Source organism: Mastomys coucha, unplaced genomic scaffold, assembly GCF_008632895.1.
Source record: "Mastomys coucha isolate ucsf_1 unplaced genomic scaffold, UCSF_Mcou_1 pScaffold23, whole genome shotgun sequence".
In the NCBI taxonomy this organism is placed as follows: domain Eukaryota; kingdom Metazoa; phylum Chordata; class Mammalia; order Rodentia; family Muridae; genus Mastomys; species Mastomys coucha.
In genome coordinates, this window is record NW_022196906.1 from 60,817,037 (window position 1) to 60,833,728 (window position 16,692).

A 16,692-nucleotide genomic window follows, 5' to 3' on the forward strand; every position below is an offset into this window, starting at 1 on the left:
GAACAAGCAAACCAACCAACCACAGGCCAAACCCTCGAGAGTCCGGCTTAATGTTTTGCATAGGCTTTGTGGAAATCTGCCAAGATTTATTTTTAAAGTTTTAATTTTCAGAGTCAGTCAAATGCCATCTATATAGTTCAAGAATTTTCTAGTATAAAACAGGAGCTGGGGTTGTAGCTTAGTGCTAGAGTACCTGCTTTGCATGCACACGGCTCTGGGTTCAATCTCCAGTACACACACACACACACACACACACACACACACACACACACACGTACACACACACACACACACGCGCACACACAGTACACACACATGTACACACACGCACACACACATACACATACGCACACACGTACACACACACGTACACACACGTACACACACATGTACACACACACTGTATAAAAAGTATGTAGGAAAAAATCTACTCATAAATATTTATTATTTATTATATATTAATAGCTATTATTAGCTATTTATGAATCCTTCTAAATATTACACATTAAACATAATATATAATTATCTCTATACAAGATTACATATGAATATATATTTTACATAGCAATATGTATATATAAAGCCATATATATGTGTGTGTGTGTATATATGTATATGTATATATATGTATGTATATATATGTGTGTATATGTGTGTGTATATATATGTGTGTGTATATATATATATATATATACACACACATATATATATATGTATATGGCTTTAAAAATAAATCTTGGCAGATTTCCACAAAGTCTATGCAAAACATTAAACCAGATTCTCAGGGGTTTGGCCTGTGGTTTGCTTGTTTCCCTAGAACACACATATATATTCCTTCTTTTAAAGCAGATGGTTGCTTAAAAAAAAAACAAACTTGCTTTTGGGGGACTATTAAAATGGCTCATAGGAAAAAGACACTTGCTTCCAAGCCTGATGACCCAAGTTCCATCTCCAAGATCCAAATGATGCAAGCAATCCAGCCATGTATGATGTTATTGCGTTTAATTCTAGCATTCAGGAAAATGAGTTACAAACCAACCAAGGCTACATAGTGAGACCTGTCTCAAAAACAACAAACAACCAAAATGGTGGAAGAAGATAACTTGACTCCAGCAGGTTGTCCTCTGACCTCCACACATGCTACCTAACACATGCGTGTGCATGCGTGTTTCCTTCCTTCTAGGGGGAAGAGGCTCCACCACAGTCTTCCGTTCAAGGAGATACCCTGCCACTTAAAGAAGAGAAGCTAGTGATGGCGGCAGCCACGCTTCATTTGGTAATTTACAAAAATTTAATGTGTAATTTACAAATGTACATATTAAAAAAGATGCAAAGCGAACATATTTTAAAGTAAAATTGGAACAATTCATACATTTTTGTTTTCCAACTAAAACAAAGCTGAAACAAGTAAAAATGTTAACAAGTAACAGACGTTGGTTTTATATAGAACTGTATCTCCACTGTAATCCTTTTAAAATTCAATTGATTTGGTTTTTTGTTTTTTTTGTTTTTTTGTTTTTTAGATTTATTTATTTACCCTATGCGTATGAGCACACTTCAGCTGCACAGATGGCTGTGAGCCATCATGTGGCTGCTGGGAACTGAACTCAGGATGCCCCCCCCACCCCCCCACCCCCACCCAATTCACTGTAGCTGTCTCTAGACGCACCAGAAGAGGGTGTCAGACCCCACCACGGGTGGTTGTGAACCACCATGTGGTTGCTGGGATCCAAACCCAGGACCCTTGGAAGAGCAGTCAGCGCTCCCACCCGCTGAGCCATCTCACCAGCCCCTGTTTTTGTTTTTTAAGACAGGGTTTCATGTACCCTAGGCTAGCTTTGAACTTGATATGTAGCCAAGGCTGACCTTGAACTTTTGACCTTCTTGCCTCCAGCTTCCAAGTGTTGAGATTAAAAGTATGTGTCACTGCATCCAGTTTACAGGGTGCTGGGGATCAAATCCAGGACGTTGTGTATGCTAGGCAATCACTCTACCAACTGAGCTTAATTTCCAGGTTGCTTGATTTACATTTTAAAATTATATTTATTATTACTCTGTGCATGCGCGCATGTGTGTGTGTGTGTGTGTGTGTGTGTGTGTGCGCGTGTGTGTGTGTGTGTGTGTGTACCTGCTGAGAGGCTTGCTAGCTCTTGCTTGATTTTTTTGATTGGTTGATCTCAGAATGTGGCTTTAGAGACGTTTTATAATCTGTATCCTTGGATCTCTCAGCTTGTCCTCTGTCAGTGTTGATGGCAAGCTTTCAGACGGTATTCTTGAGTCTTGTTTGCACAGAATGTCAGTGCACCTTCCGTCACTATGCTGTCCCTGATCAGCTTTCAAGTGGCGCTGCTCATGTGACTTATCAGAAATTACAATTGCACGACGTGATAACCGCTGTGGATCCTCTCCAGATGCTTCTCAGCACTTTGGCCTTTAGTGGACTATGGGAACAGAGCCCATAACCTCCTCTTATCTGATGATGCCAAACTGCGGCTGCACATTTTCTAATCCCCTGGGGATGCAGGCATGACAGCTACTGTTCCCCAGCCATAGTGACCTGCAGCCCTTAGCTCCAGATCTCAGAGGCCTGTTTGCCATGGGGTAGGATCATGCTGTTGCGTAGTATACACACTGGGTCACACCTTGTTTCTTTCACTGAACAATATAGAGATTTTTATTAGTTTGTAAAAAGCGCCTCATTCTTTTGGGGGTTATAACACAATTATATTATTTCCCCCTTCACTTTCATTCTCCTTTCTCTGACACACACACATACACACACACACACACACACACACACACACTTTTTCAAAATTATGGCCTCTTTTTCTTTAATTGTTGTTATTGGTGTTGGTAGTGTGTGTGTGTGTGTTCAAATATTCCTAAATACATAAATATAACCGGATCAGCTCAGTTCATATATGTGTGTGGATGTTTTTATTGTTTGTTTGTTTGTTTCTGAGGCAGGGTTTCTCTGTGCAGCCCTGGTTGTTTTAGAACTCACTCTGTAGACCAGGCTAGCCTTGAACTCACAGAGACCTGTGTGCCTCTGTTTCAGGAAGGCTGGGGTTAAGGCCTTCATTTGGGTCCGTTTTTAAGGCTAACCATTTGGTACTGAATTACAAATTGCTGTGCTCTTCCCTGGGGAGACTCTTTCGTCCTCAGCATCCGTTAGCTGCCTGTAGTTCTTTGTCCAGAGCTGAGGCCTTGCAAGCTTTCCCTGTCCACATTAGCATGACCCTTAGTGTCACCCTTGCTCAGGTCACGCTGGGATAGACATATTGAGGAGACTTCATGGGCTAAGCTCTGACATTTCTAGGAGTTGCATGTCAGAGCAAACTCCCTGTTCCTCTGCTTCTTACAGTCCTTCTGCCCTCTTCCACAATGGTCTTTGGGGAAATACAGGAGCTGTGCTATAGACGAATCAGGGGAGCGGGCTCCACAACTCTGCATTTTGATTGGTTGTGGTTTTCTGTATTGGTCTCTGTCTGTTGTAAAGAGAAGTTTCCTTATGAGAGTTGAGAACAAAACTGTGAGTTGGTAGTTGTTGGTTCTATTCTACAGAACTATAATATCAACCTCATTCTTTGTTATAACCATATATTGTTCTATTATAGGGATATAATGTTTTGGGGTTTGTTTGTTTGTGTTTTGAGACAGGGTCTTTCCTAGGTTGGCTTGGAACTCAACAGTCCTCTTGCCTCAGCCTCCAGAGTTCTGGAATTAGAGGTGTGTAACAATACTCTTGACTCTATATCGTGTGTGTGTGTGTGTGTGTGTGTGTGTGTGTGTGTGTGTGTGTGCATGTGTGTGTGTGTACATGTGTATGTGCAAGCCAGAGGTCAGTGTCAGATGACTTCATCTATTGTCCTTTACTTCATTGTATTGTTTTAAGATGTGGTAGCTCACTGCATCTGAAGCTCATCAATTTGGCTGGACAGGCTAGCCAGCAAGCCCCTAACATCCTCCTAGCTCAGATTTTCCAGCAGCAGGGGTACAAGAGTACTTATCCCCATGCGGTCTTTTAAGGGGTGCTGGGGATCTAGAGTTAGGTCCTCAGACTCACATATGAACCACATTACAGACTGAGCCATCCTCCACAGCCCTGGATTTTGTACTTCCTTCAGGTTCATAGAGGCACGAGTACTGTTCTTGTAAAAGACCCTAATTCAGTTTCCCAGACACATACTGAGTGGCTCACAGCTGCTTGTAACTCCAGCACCTGTACTCACATGCTCAGATATACAGCAACAAACACACTTACACATAATTACCTTCTTTTAAAGATCAGGGGCTGGAAAGATAACTCAGTGGTTAAGAGTACTTGTTGCTATTCTAGAAGACCCAGGTTCAATTCTCTATACGCATATAGTGGCTCAAGGTCACCTGTAACTCCAGTTTTAGGGCATCTGATGCCCTTTTCTGGCCTCCTCAGGTACCACGCATGTTCATGGTATACATGCATGCATATAAGCAAAAAAAACCCATATGCATGAAATAAAATAATAAATAAATAAATGTTAATCTTAATAAGTAAACACAACAAAAGGAAAAGCTCAGATTTAGTTAAGACCTTTTATGGATCTAACAATAGCCCACTCCTCAGTCTCCCACCCTCTTAACAGGAACCAAATCTACGACTTCAGTGTTTACCATCGATAGTGTTACACCTTTGCTTGCATGCCTCTATATCCACAAAGATGACATGGTATCATTTTGCAAGTTTTTAACCTTTATTTGTGCTTCATGATATGCAGTTTTTCACTTAATATTATTGTTGATCTGTGTGCATGTGTGTGTGTGTGTGTGTATGTGTGTGTGTAGCATCATTTTGATAACTGAACTACAGTTTGACCTCTTCCCTACCTATGGACACTTTTTGTTATAAGCATCATCATCCTGCCTAAGTGTGAAAGTTCCTCTACAAGTAGACTTTAAGGCTTCTGAGTACAAATGTCTTCAGCTTACAAAGTATTGTCAAATTGTTCTCTCAATGAGTTTTACAAACCGAGCATGCCGCTGGCACTCTCATGTAAATTGGTGTATCTATCATTCTATTTGAACTTAAGATGCTTTCCTTTTGTAGCATGTGATGGGGGTCCTGCAGCAGCCTTCCAGAACTTCATCTCTATTTCAATTCAACAAACATTACTTGGCAACTGTTGGGAGCAAGCACTGGGAAAGATGGGTGCCAAGCTGGCCTTACTCCTGGCCCTTGAGACGTTTACTCTACAGGCGAGGGAGAACCAAGCATGTCATTAACCAACCGCATGAAATTGTCCATGAGTTTCAAACAGGCCTCTGTGGTTGCTTTACTATAGACGTGACTGTTTTCTTTTCAGTGAAGATTTTAGCTTTTATTTTAAAAGGAAAAAGTCTTTTTAAAAACAGACTTTGGAACCAGGGGTGTAGGTCAGTGGTTGAGCACATACTTAGCATGCATGAGGTCCTGGGTTCAAACCCAGTACAGCATGGAGTTGGGGTGGGGGGCAGTGGGGTGGGAGAGAAGGAATGAAGGGGGGAAGCCTGGGGATGTGGCTCAGTCAGTAGGGTGTTTGCTTAGCAAACACAAAACCCCCCAGCTTCATCTTCAGCACCACATAAATCAGCCGTGCTGGTACATGCCTGCTATTCCTCTAACCACGACATGCTAGTCTTAATTGTATGATTTAAAGCCAGTCTGGGCTATGTGAGACCCCGTCTCAACAATTAATTAATTAATTAATTAACTGATTAATTAATTAATTGAAATAAAGAAGTTCAAAGGCAATAGATGTCTGTTCTCCCAGGCAACCCTCAACAGGTGTAGGGAATGTTGCTAGGTGGCATGCGAAGTGTGAAGAGGGGACAGCAGTCATGCGGGGCCCTTCTTAACTATATCAGACACAGGGAGATTACAGCAGCTGCGTTTCAGAGGCAGCTATAACTCCCAGGGAGTGGGAGACACAGGCACAAGTGCTGGATCATGAGAGCAGGCCAATCCTGTGGGCTGTCTGTCAGTCTCCAGACTGACGGCCAAAGTTTTTTCTAGGCTTCAAATTTGAGCAGCCGGTATTACAGCTGGCATGTTGGCATTGTTTGTTCAAAGCCAAATTACTTGTGGTATTGTGTGTGTGTGTGTTGTTGTTGTTGTTGATACAGGGCTTCCTCACAGCGCATGGTTTACTCTTCTGAGTAGGACGCCTTGCCTTGGCACACTGAGGCCTTCAATGCTTCAGAGGTATAGGGTCCATCCTAAGCAGCTCTGGACCTGTTTGGTGGCATCTGTACGCTGAGTTGGAAATTATCCTCTTTGATGGTTCCTTAAATGTTTAGATGAGTTGTCTCTGTTACAGGGAGTAAGATGGAACACATTTAGGAGGGCCCATTCCCAAGAACAAGCCTCTGTAGTGCAAGAGAAAGGACATGCACCCACGAAGCACCCAGAGGTAAGGGAGCTGGGAAGGGACATAAGACCCAGAAAGGGCTTTCTGAGCCTCTCAGATACGCAAGGCTCTTATTTTAAGAATGGTGCAACATTTGCGTATAGCCTCTGCACATCCCTCTGGGTACTCCCGGCAACTCTAGATTAGTTATAATGCCTAATATGATGCAAACAGTTGTTACACCATTTTGTTTAGAGAATAATGACAAGATTTTTTTTTTTTTTAAATCTAGGGTGGAAGAGATAACTCAGTTGGCAAAGTGCTTGCTGAGGATCTGAGTCCAATCCCCAGATTTCATGAAAAAAAAAAAAAATCCAGGTATGGTAGCACACTTACAAACCCAGGGCTAAGGTGGTGGGGACAAGAACTCCCAGGGCTGGCTGGCTGGCCAGCCTGTCCTACTTGGTGAGCTAGCTTCTGGCTACTGACAGACCCTACCTTGAAAGACACAGTGGTTGGCTCCTGAGGAATTGTACTTGAGGATGACCTCTGGCCTGTACATACATATGTGCACTCACACAAATACACATCTACATGCACATGTATGCGTGCACACAGAATCTACGCATGTTCATTGAAGATGGATTTTACTTTTTTAGCCTTCTTGATGGACAGAGTATCACTATGTTGCTTAGACTGGTCTCAAGGTCTTGGGTTCATGCCACCTTCCTGCCTTAGCCTTCCGAGTACCAGAAGTCCAGGCATGGGACACTGTATGAAAGGCTCCAGAGATTTAGGGTTGAGCTCAGGATCTGGTATGTACCAGGTGAGCATTATCACTGAGCTCTTGCCAAGGTTTTGGTCAAAGGTTGATTGGCCATGGATGGGGAGAGTCAATGTCATTTAGTAAAGAAAACATGGAAAAAAAGAAAAATAAACAAAATCCTCACAGTGGTGGTGCAGGCCTTTAATCCCAGAACTTGGGGGGCAGAGGCAGGTGGATTTCTGAGTTCAAGGCCTGCCTGGTCTACAGAGTAAGTTCCAGGACAGCCAGAGAAAGAAAACCCTCCAAATTCTCATAATTTCACTACTCACACTTAACTGTTCAGAAAAGTCTAGAGTTTGTATGTTTTAAAATAGAGAAGCACACACTCACTAGCTTCTACATAATGAGCCTATAGTGTAAGGACAACACTTCACTATAATTTTCACTAATCTGATTTTAGCAAGGCTGAGTGTATGTTTGGATATTTAATGACAATTGGTAACTTCTTTTAGGAATTGCTCATTTATACTTTGCCCTTTTATGCATTTCGATTACCCACCATTCCAATTGACTGGGAAAACTGAGTAAAAGAGATGTTGGTAGTTTTTTATTGACTATTTATCTTGCACCCCTACACCCTGATTTCTCATTTCTCTTTAGTGTTGTCTACTACCTTCCTGTCCCCAGCATAGGTGAGATATTGTGTACCTGCAGCTATTGACCAGTGATGGGGGGAATGGGAGATGAGAGAGGGGGACTGTGGTTCTGTTTTTCTGCCTCACCACTGGGGCATCAGAATACCACTCACTGGGAGGTGAAGCACAGAGGTGCCAGGCTACATTCCTTCCTTGCCACCACCTGGGTGCCAGCTAGTGGAATGCTGAAAAGCCGCTCAGGGGAGACAAAACACAGCCTAAGAGAGGGGTCCCACCCCTTGTTTCTCCAGGTGAGAAATGGCGGGGGCTGGGATAGAGGCTGTGGTTCTTAAACTCCTGGGCATGCAGGTGCTTCTGGAAACCTTGAAGAGTTGAGAATGAGGGCCTGAGAAGATCCTGCGGAGGGGGAATCCAACTTAGCTCAGGGAGAGTGCCAGGAGTGGAGAGAGGTCTTCTGCAGGAGACTCAGGTGAGGTTCTGTGTGAGGAAGGTCTCCCCCCATGGTGATCCTTAATAAGACAGTCTTTGCTTGTCCAAACTGTTTATTCACGGAGGAAAAGGATGTATATGACTTAGTCAGGGTGGACCAGAGATTAAATACCTTTTGCAGGAAGGAATGCCTGGGAAGGGAGTCTTATTGGCTAAACCCTTGGGGTATCTAGATACCTCATTATCATGGAGAACACTGGGTTTCTATGCTAAGTGACCAGTTGTCATGGTCTTCTTAGTGGGGTGTCGTGGGCATGTGCTCCAGACAGGAACCTGGTTGAGAGAAGATTCAAATGCGTATCATTCTCCATTATGAGAATTGTCAGGGTTCCTTAATCTGCTTAGCATTACTGGTTTTTCTGTCTGGTGACATGGTTCCACTTGCCCCACAGGGGACAACGAATGGGTAGGGGACTGGACGATGATGACACCCAGTCCTGCCTTCCCTACCCTGCTTTGTAGAATACATGAAAGCCATTGCTGTGTAATTGGAACAGCTGTGATGCCTCTGAAGAGACTCTCAAGATCAGACCTGGTGCTTCTCCCTCACAGGAGGGAGGAGAGGGGAAGGTCACCTCACGATCACCTCAGCCACACACGCCTCCCTGCCAGCTGTGTGCAGCTCTTCCCCAGAAGCACCAGTCTCATGGTCCCTGGAAATGCTAGGGTTTGTAAAGTGCAGAAGGCTCTCTGAAGCAGGGAGCCATCCATCCAGTTGTGGGAATCACCATCCATGCTGGATTGGGACTTTTCAGCGATGTAGTTGGTAGCTTTGAGATCACTCACACTTGTGTAAGTAACCCCTCACCCATGCTTCTGTAAGGAAGCCCAGCACACTCACGGTTCACCAGGCTCCACCTTGCTGGGATGGTCACTTTGGTCTGTCATTTGTATCCTGTCTGGAAGGAGCATATATTTGTTCATATAGCCCCCAGTAGGGTAGGAGGGATGGCTCAGAAGCCAAGAGCACTAACTGTTCAATCATGAAGCTCAGAGTTTGAATCCTAGCACCCAGGCCAGGAGGCTCACAAATGCTTATAATTCCAACTCCAAGGGATCCAGCCCCCTTCTGACTTTTGTAGACACTGGCACACACATATAGAACATAAGCATTCTCTTTCTCTCCCATACACACAACTAAAATTAAATTTAAAAACTCTATTTTTAAAAAAAGTTAAAGCAACACCATGGCACCCAGCAAGGTTGCATTGATATGATCTGAGCCTTGTAGGCATTTTCCAATACTAGTTGAGGTCTCTCTGCCTTCCTGAAGAAGGGACATTGCTTGAGCTACGAATCAGGGCCCAGAGCAGAGTGCTAGCTATCAGTCTCTGAACATAGCCAGGTGAAGACCTCTGTCCCGTCTATTTCAGGTCACTGACTTCAAGTTCAAGCCCCACTTGGCAAAGATGGTTAAAATGATGCCACCATTTGCTCAAGCCAGTTCCAGATAACCCAGTGGGTGCTCCAACTCTGGTCTTGGTTAAGGTACCCAGAATGCTGCCTGGGCCTCTAGGTACACTGAGACTGCTGTCCAGGCCTTGCTGTGGGCCAGCTCTGACAAGAACAGCACCCTATGTGATAAAGAAAAAGGGTAAGGGAGGGAAAGAGGCAGCGAGAACTCTGTGTAGACTTTTGGTCACTATGTAGAATGCATAATGGCTATTACCATAGAATCCAAGCTTTTTGTGACACCTCAAAAGAGACTCTTCAAGATCAGGCTGTTGCTATTCCCTCATAGGAGGAAGGGGTGGGTGGAGTCTTCATCTACATAGTAACCAAGTACCTACTCAATCCATACAGAGCACTGATGACACAAACGAGACATGATTCTATCCCTGTGTAGCTTGGGGAGCCAGTGAGTTTAATTGGGCTTAAATATGAGACCATGGCCAGCTACACTGTTGAAGAAAAGTAACCTCTCTCTCAAGTAACTGTTAACTGTTTATAGTCATTGGGAAGAGGCCAGGCTCGTGATATACTCTCCCAGTGATAGAAAATTAATGTTCCCAATCTTGCACAAGTCTCCTTTGGTAATCACAGCCGCTGACCATTCAAGCCATGCCCTGTCCCTAGACAGCAGACCGAGAAGGTGGAGCCAAGTGAAGTATGGGTACTGGAATACAACGCCCTCATGCTCAGCTTTGGCATGCTAAGTACTATAAGTGAGAGATGTTGGAAGTGTTCCCTACCTTCCTTTCTCTTTTCTTCATTCCTCCCAAGGAAATCATTGAAATAAGCAAGCTATAAAACATAGAAAGGCGCCAGGCAGTGGTGGCGCACATCTTCTTTTTTTTTTTTTTAAAGATTTGTTTATTTATTATATATAAGTACAATGTAGCTGTCTTCAGACACTCCAGAAGAGGGAGTCAGATCTTGTTACGGATGGTTGTGAGCCACCATGAGGTTGCTGGGATTTGAACTCAGGACCTTCAGAAGAGTAGTCAGTGCTCTTAACTGCTTGAGCCATCTCTCCAGCCCAGTGGCGCACTTCTTTAATCCTAGCACTTGGGAGGCAGAGGCAGGTGGATTTCTGAGTTCAAGGCCAGCCTGGTCTACAGAGTGAGTTCCAGGACAGCCAGGGCTATCAGAGAAACCCTGTCTCGGAAAAACAAACAAAAAACAAAAAACAAAAAACAGAACCCCCAAAACCAAAAAACATAGAAAGACCACCGGGTGGTGGTGGCACACATCCCTGTAAATCTCAGTACTTGGGAAGCAAAGGCAGATACGTCTGTGTGTTTGAGACCAGCCTAGTCTATAGAGCAAGCTCTAGGACAGCCAGGGCTACACAGAGAAACTGTCTTGAAAAACAAATAAGAAAGAATGAAAGGAAGGAAGAAAGAAAGGAAGAAAAGGGAAGAGAAAAACCTGGAAAGGTCTTTCTTACCTTTCTTCCCAGAGAAGAAAGGAGGATACGGCAGGTGTCTGACATACATGGACGGTGTATGGGAAGGGTGCAGAGGGAGGGTAAGAATCTGAAAAAGCAGGCTTTGATGGATATCTTGTTTGTTATTACTAAGGCTTGGTAGTTCTGTTCAATTCCATTTCTACATGCTAACCCATTCTCCATTGAGCCTAAGGAGAAAAATGGAAGGTTCTCCCAGGTCTTTGGGTCTTCATTTATGATGACTCTGATGTCACATGAAACTTGCAATGAGGTCACTGTGCTTTGCTTTTCTGTTCTGCTATAGGGGTGGTACCCAGTGTGTTCCCTCCGACAGTGACTGGGTATTCAATACACACATGATGGTTATCTCTACCCATCATCTTACTGACTTGGGTTCCCCACCTTGGGGATAATGAAACTAAGACCGGGAGAATCACTCAGCTTACTTGTAAGAAAATCTGGGTTTGAATCTCCCTGCTGTCTCGGCCTCCCAGGTAGGCACCTACTCATTGCATTGGCTCAAGGTCTTTGAGCTTTAAAATCCTACCTTACCTTAGCTTCTAGAAAAATACACAGACGGGAGCTTGGAGAGATGTCTTAGAGGTTAAGAGTACTGGCTGGTCTTCCTGAGAATTAAGGTTGGATTTATAGCACATGGTGGCTCATGATTGTAATTCTAGTCCCAGGGGATCCAGTGCCCTTTTTTGGTCTCTACAGGCACCAGGCAGGCAAGTGGTACACAAATATACATGAAGGCAAAACTCCCATACACATAAATAAAATGACCTTTAAAAACTTAAAAAAAAAAAAAAAAAAGGCTGGAGAGATGGTTCAGTGGTTAAGAGCACTGACTGCTCTTCCAGAGGTCCTGAGTTCAAATCCCAGCAACCACATGGTGGCTCACAACCATCTGTAATGGGATCTGATGGCCTCACCTGGTGTGTCTCAAGACAGCTTCAGTGCACTTATATATAATAAATAAATAAATCTAAAAGAAAAAAACATTTTTAAAAACTGCACAGGGTAACTCTCTCACACAAAAGTTCAAATTAAATAATAGAAGTTAAAAATCTCCAGGATGTGAATTTAAGTCTGACTTCTTCCTGTTTCACACACAGCCTGAGATGACCTGGGATATCCTGGGGTGATCCACGCCATAGGAGGAACTATACTTGAATTATTTCTTTTGGAAATTTATCCTAAAGTTCGGGCTTTTCCTTTACACCTCACTGGAAAATTCCTAGGCGCCTATTCCCTATGCTCCCTCCTGGTTGGCTCTAGGCCAGACTAGAGGTCAACACCAGGACAGGGCAGCATTGAGCTTGGATGCCTTTTCTCCCATGCCCAAACCTTACAGTGCTTACCTAGTGTGCATGGGGCCCTGCGCCGCATCCCCAGCACTACATGAACAGGGAACAGTAGCACACACCCGTAACCTCAGCACCCTAGTAAAGGTAGGAAGATCAGAAGTTGCAGGTTGTCCTCTCCTACATGTTGCGTTTGGAACCCAGCCAGCCTGGATTACATGAAGCCTTATCTCAACACAGTAAAATAAAAATAAAATAAAAAAAAAAAAAAAGAAAGAAAGTACTGGGGTGCTTCCAGGGACTGCTGCAATGGACTCATCTCTCTCATGGGCTCCAGGCTTAAGGAGAGAGGAGAAATTCAGGCTTTGGATTCTGATAGACTGGGAATGAATCCTGGCTCTACCATCGAGTGCTTTGAGTGCATAACTTCATCTCTCTGAGTCCTGGCTTCTAAATTGTAAAAATAGGAACATGATCTTAAAAATTGGACAGTTCTGAGTACTGAAAGAACCAATCAACTGAAAGGGGTGGTAACTTCAAGAGTTGCTGGTGTCTTCCCAGAGCACACTGTGTGGAAAAAGTTCACTGCCATGAGTTTGGGCTGAGAAGAGGAGAACACACACACACACACACACACACACACACACACACACACAACGTCAGTGAGTCACCTGTAGCCCAGTGCAGAACAGATGCTAACTGGCTAGGAATGCCCTTTCTCCCAGTCACAAACCAATTTAGCCTCTAGGGTCTGAGGTTTGCATCCCCAAAGCATTTGTATTCCAATTGCCATGATGTTTAGTAGCCATGATGTTAATAAAATTGCCAGATGGCTGAGAGATGTCATTTCCAACTGAGGGTATAGCCCATGGCATGACTCTGTGAGGTATGACATAGCACAGGGCCCTTGGTTCAATATCAGGCACTGCAATATATATGTATACATACATACACACATATATACATGTATATATACATATATGTATGTATAATATATATGTATACATATACATATACACACATACATATACATACATATATATGTATACATATATATTATACAGAGAAAGATATTGATATATAACTTGTACATAGTTTATATTATGTAATTTGTAGATTCTGTGTATAGTTTACATATTATTCTATATTTTACAAATGATTACATGACATGTGTGTAATGACTCAATGGAAAACACATAATACATGTATACAGACTGAGTATGTGGGGCTGGGAGTGACACCCTGGGCCTCATGCATGCTGGGCAGAACTTTACCAGGTGAGCTACATTGCCAGCCCAGGCTCTGTCTTTAAAGTACTAAACCCTGTATTGTTTTCTCGGCAGGTGGATCACAGGATAAACAGTTTAAATGTCTCCTAACCTTCCCTTGCTCATTTTACTCCTGTGAACTTGTTACTGTTTTAACATAAAATGTTTCCCCCAGGTTTATATCCTGGAACCTAGCTTCAGGATGAGAGGCTGTGGTGGCTTGAATGTGAATGGCCCTCATGGACACAGGTTTGAATCCTTGGCCTCTCCTTGGTGGAACAGTTTGGGAAGGATTAGGAGGTATGGGTTTGTTGGAGGAGTGGAGGAGGGAGGGAGGGTTTGAGCTTTCAGTGCACCATCTGCCTCCTGCTTGTGAATCAAGATTTGAATTCTCAGTTGTTGTGCTGCCATATCTTTGTTCCTTCTTCGTGGACTCAAATTCTCCGGAACTAAGCAAAATGTCTTCTTTCATAAGTTGCCTTGGTCAGGCTGTGTTATTGCAGCAATAGAAAAGTAACTAGGGACTTTGGGCAAGTGACTGGATCCTGGGGATTCTGACACAATCAATGGATTAACTACTGGTGGAGTCAAAATATGGCAGCATTATTTGGCGGCGGTGAAAGGTAGGAAGTGAGGCCTGATTGTAGAGGAAGCAGCTCCGTGGAGGTGTGGCCTTATATCTTGGCCTGGTCCCTTCCTGTTTTCCCTTCTCTGCTTCTCAGCTGGCACAGGGTGAAGCATCTCTCTGCTTCATGACGCCCTGCTTACCAGAGTCCTGAAAGCAATGGACTAAGCGGACCATGAGCGGAAACCTGGGAAACTGTGAGCTGAAACAAATCTTTGCTCCTTTTATAATATATTGATTGGGGAGTTGTGACAGCAGAACTCTCAAGTATATTTGACAACACCCAGAGAATCCACTGAGCTCCTTTCCTCTTAAAGCTCGTTTACTAAATGTCTTCCAATTGGTTCTCTGCCAGGTACTGGTGATTGTGTTGAAAATATCATGATGGGGCTGGGAGATGTAAGTAGGAAACATATATATCTCTGTGTGTGGTATTTGGAGATAAAGGCTTTATATGCAGTTGGATAAAAAGCTAAGATGAGGGTTCCCTGTAGGCAGTAGATCCTCCCAGGCCCTAACTTGGGTCCTCCAGTGTCCTCTCAAATTCTGCTGATGCTTGAGTCCCCAGGTCTGCTGCGGAGGGCTCAGCCTTTCTGGGAAGCTTGCTGAAGACCTTTTTCTGCTGACTCCAGGGGCAGAGCTGTGGAGCTCTAGGTCGCTAGGGTTAGGGAGCGACCTAGAGGGTTAAGTGAGTTTCTAGGCCCAGCTTTATATTCCCCATAGCTCTCCTGTGTGCCTGGTGGGAGTGTTAGCTCTTGACATTGGCTCATGCTGGCCATTCTTGACAGGGGAACACTGCTTCCAGCCCAGGGGAAGAACAGACCTACCCTCTTCTGGTCTCAGTGAGAAGCAGCCGTGGCAACTGGAACCCCAAGGGAGGAAGGCTGTGCCTGGAAGTTCCCCCTGGATTCCACCTGTAGTTGTCCTCAGCGACAAGGGTTAGTTAAGTCATCAACTACTCCATGGTTCCAAATGAGAACATTAGAAGTGTGGGACTGGGTGTAGAGTCCAGAGAAATAGATTACTAATTCTGTGGCCACGTTGGGGATGCTTGTTCCCTACTGTCTGCCAGACACTGCAAACATCTTTACTTTCACATGTGTGCATGCATGCACGTGTGCGTGTGTGTGTGTGTGGGGGGGGGGTCAGACAGGGCTACTTCATAGACTTGAAGCTTGCTGACTTGACCAGCCTAGCTGGCTAGCAAACTGGAAGACCCACCAGTCCTTGCCTCCCCAGTGCTTGGGATGGCAAGCATACACTGCCACACCTGGCTTTTTATGTGAGTTCTGGATTTTGATCTCAAGTCCTCATGATGTGCTGTCTCCCCAGTCCCCACAAGCTTTCTAAAAGGTACCCTTTTCACTGAGAAAACAGTCAAGACCCAGAGAAGTCCTAAGAAGATCACACAACTGGACATTCAGCGCAGGCCTCTTAGGTTCTAAAGGTGGAGACAGTAAGTCCTTGTATGTGTTAGGATGCAGTTAGGCTTGCCTAGTGAAAGGACTGCCCTTGTGACCTTGGACAGCCTAAGGAACTTCTTGAGCTCCTCCTGAGACTGGAGCTAGCCTCTGCAGACTTTCAGGGACTCTCCAGAGTCAGTCTTTCCCCATCATGTGCTTTCCACAGGCAGGCGACTTCACTGCTTTGCTACCTTTTGGCTTGTCAAATGGGGACTACCATGTCCTGGCTCCTCAGCTTGTCTAAGAAGATACAGCTTGCTTGCGGGGATTCTGGGAGTCACCTGTGTTTCCTCTAGGCTCCGCCCAACAGTTACCTAGGAACAGCCAGGTAGGAGCCTGGTTCACACTTAAAGCACCCTCCATCTTTTCTCTCCTCACTCTCTCACTCTCCCTCCATCATCTCTTTCTCCCCCAACATGTTCCCAGCCTCTCTCTCTCCCTCTCTCTCCCTCCCTCTCTCCCCCCCTCTCTTCTCTGTCCTTCTCTGACCCCCTTTTTTCTCTGCCTCTTTTCCCTCCCCCAGATCCCCTTTCCAGGTCCTAAATAAATGTCATGTTATACTAGTTTTGTTGTATGGCTGATACCTCAGGGGCGAGGGGTTACCTCAAGATGGCTCACCGAGGCACCTGTCCCGCCGCATCATGCTGCTGCATTACAAAACATACCAACCTTTCCTCATGGATCTGCAGGCCTTGTCTGTTTACTTCATCATCATCCTCTCAGCAGCCCTGTGTTGTGAGAAAAGAGAGGGCTTAATGGGCTTCCCATCCCACAAATGAGCAAACCATCCTGCTCTGACTACTGGATGGCAGAGGCCATCCATCTCTGAATCCTGGCCTTTTGCTCAGGTGAATAACCATAGT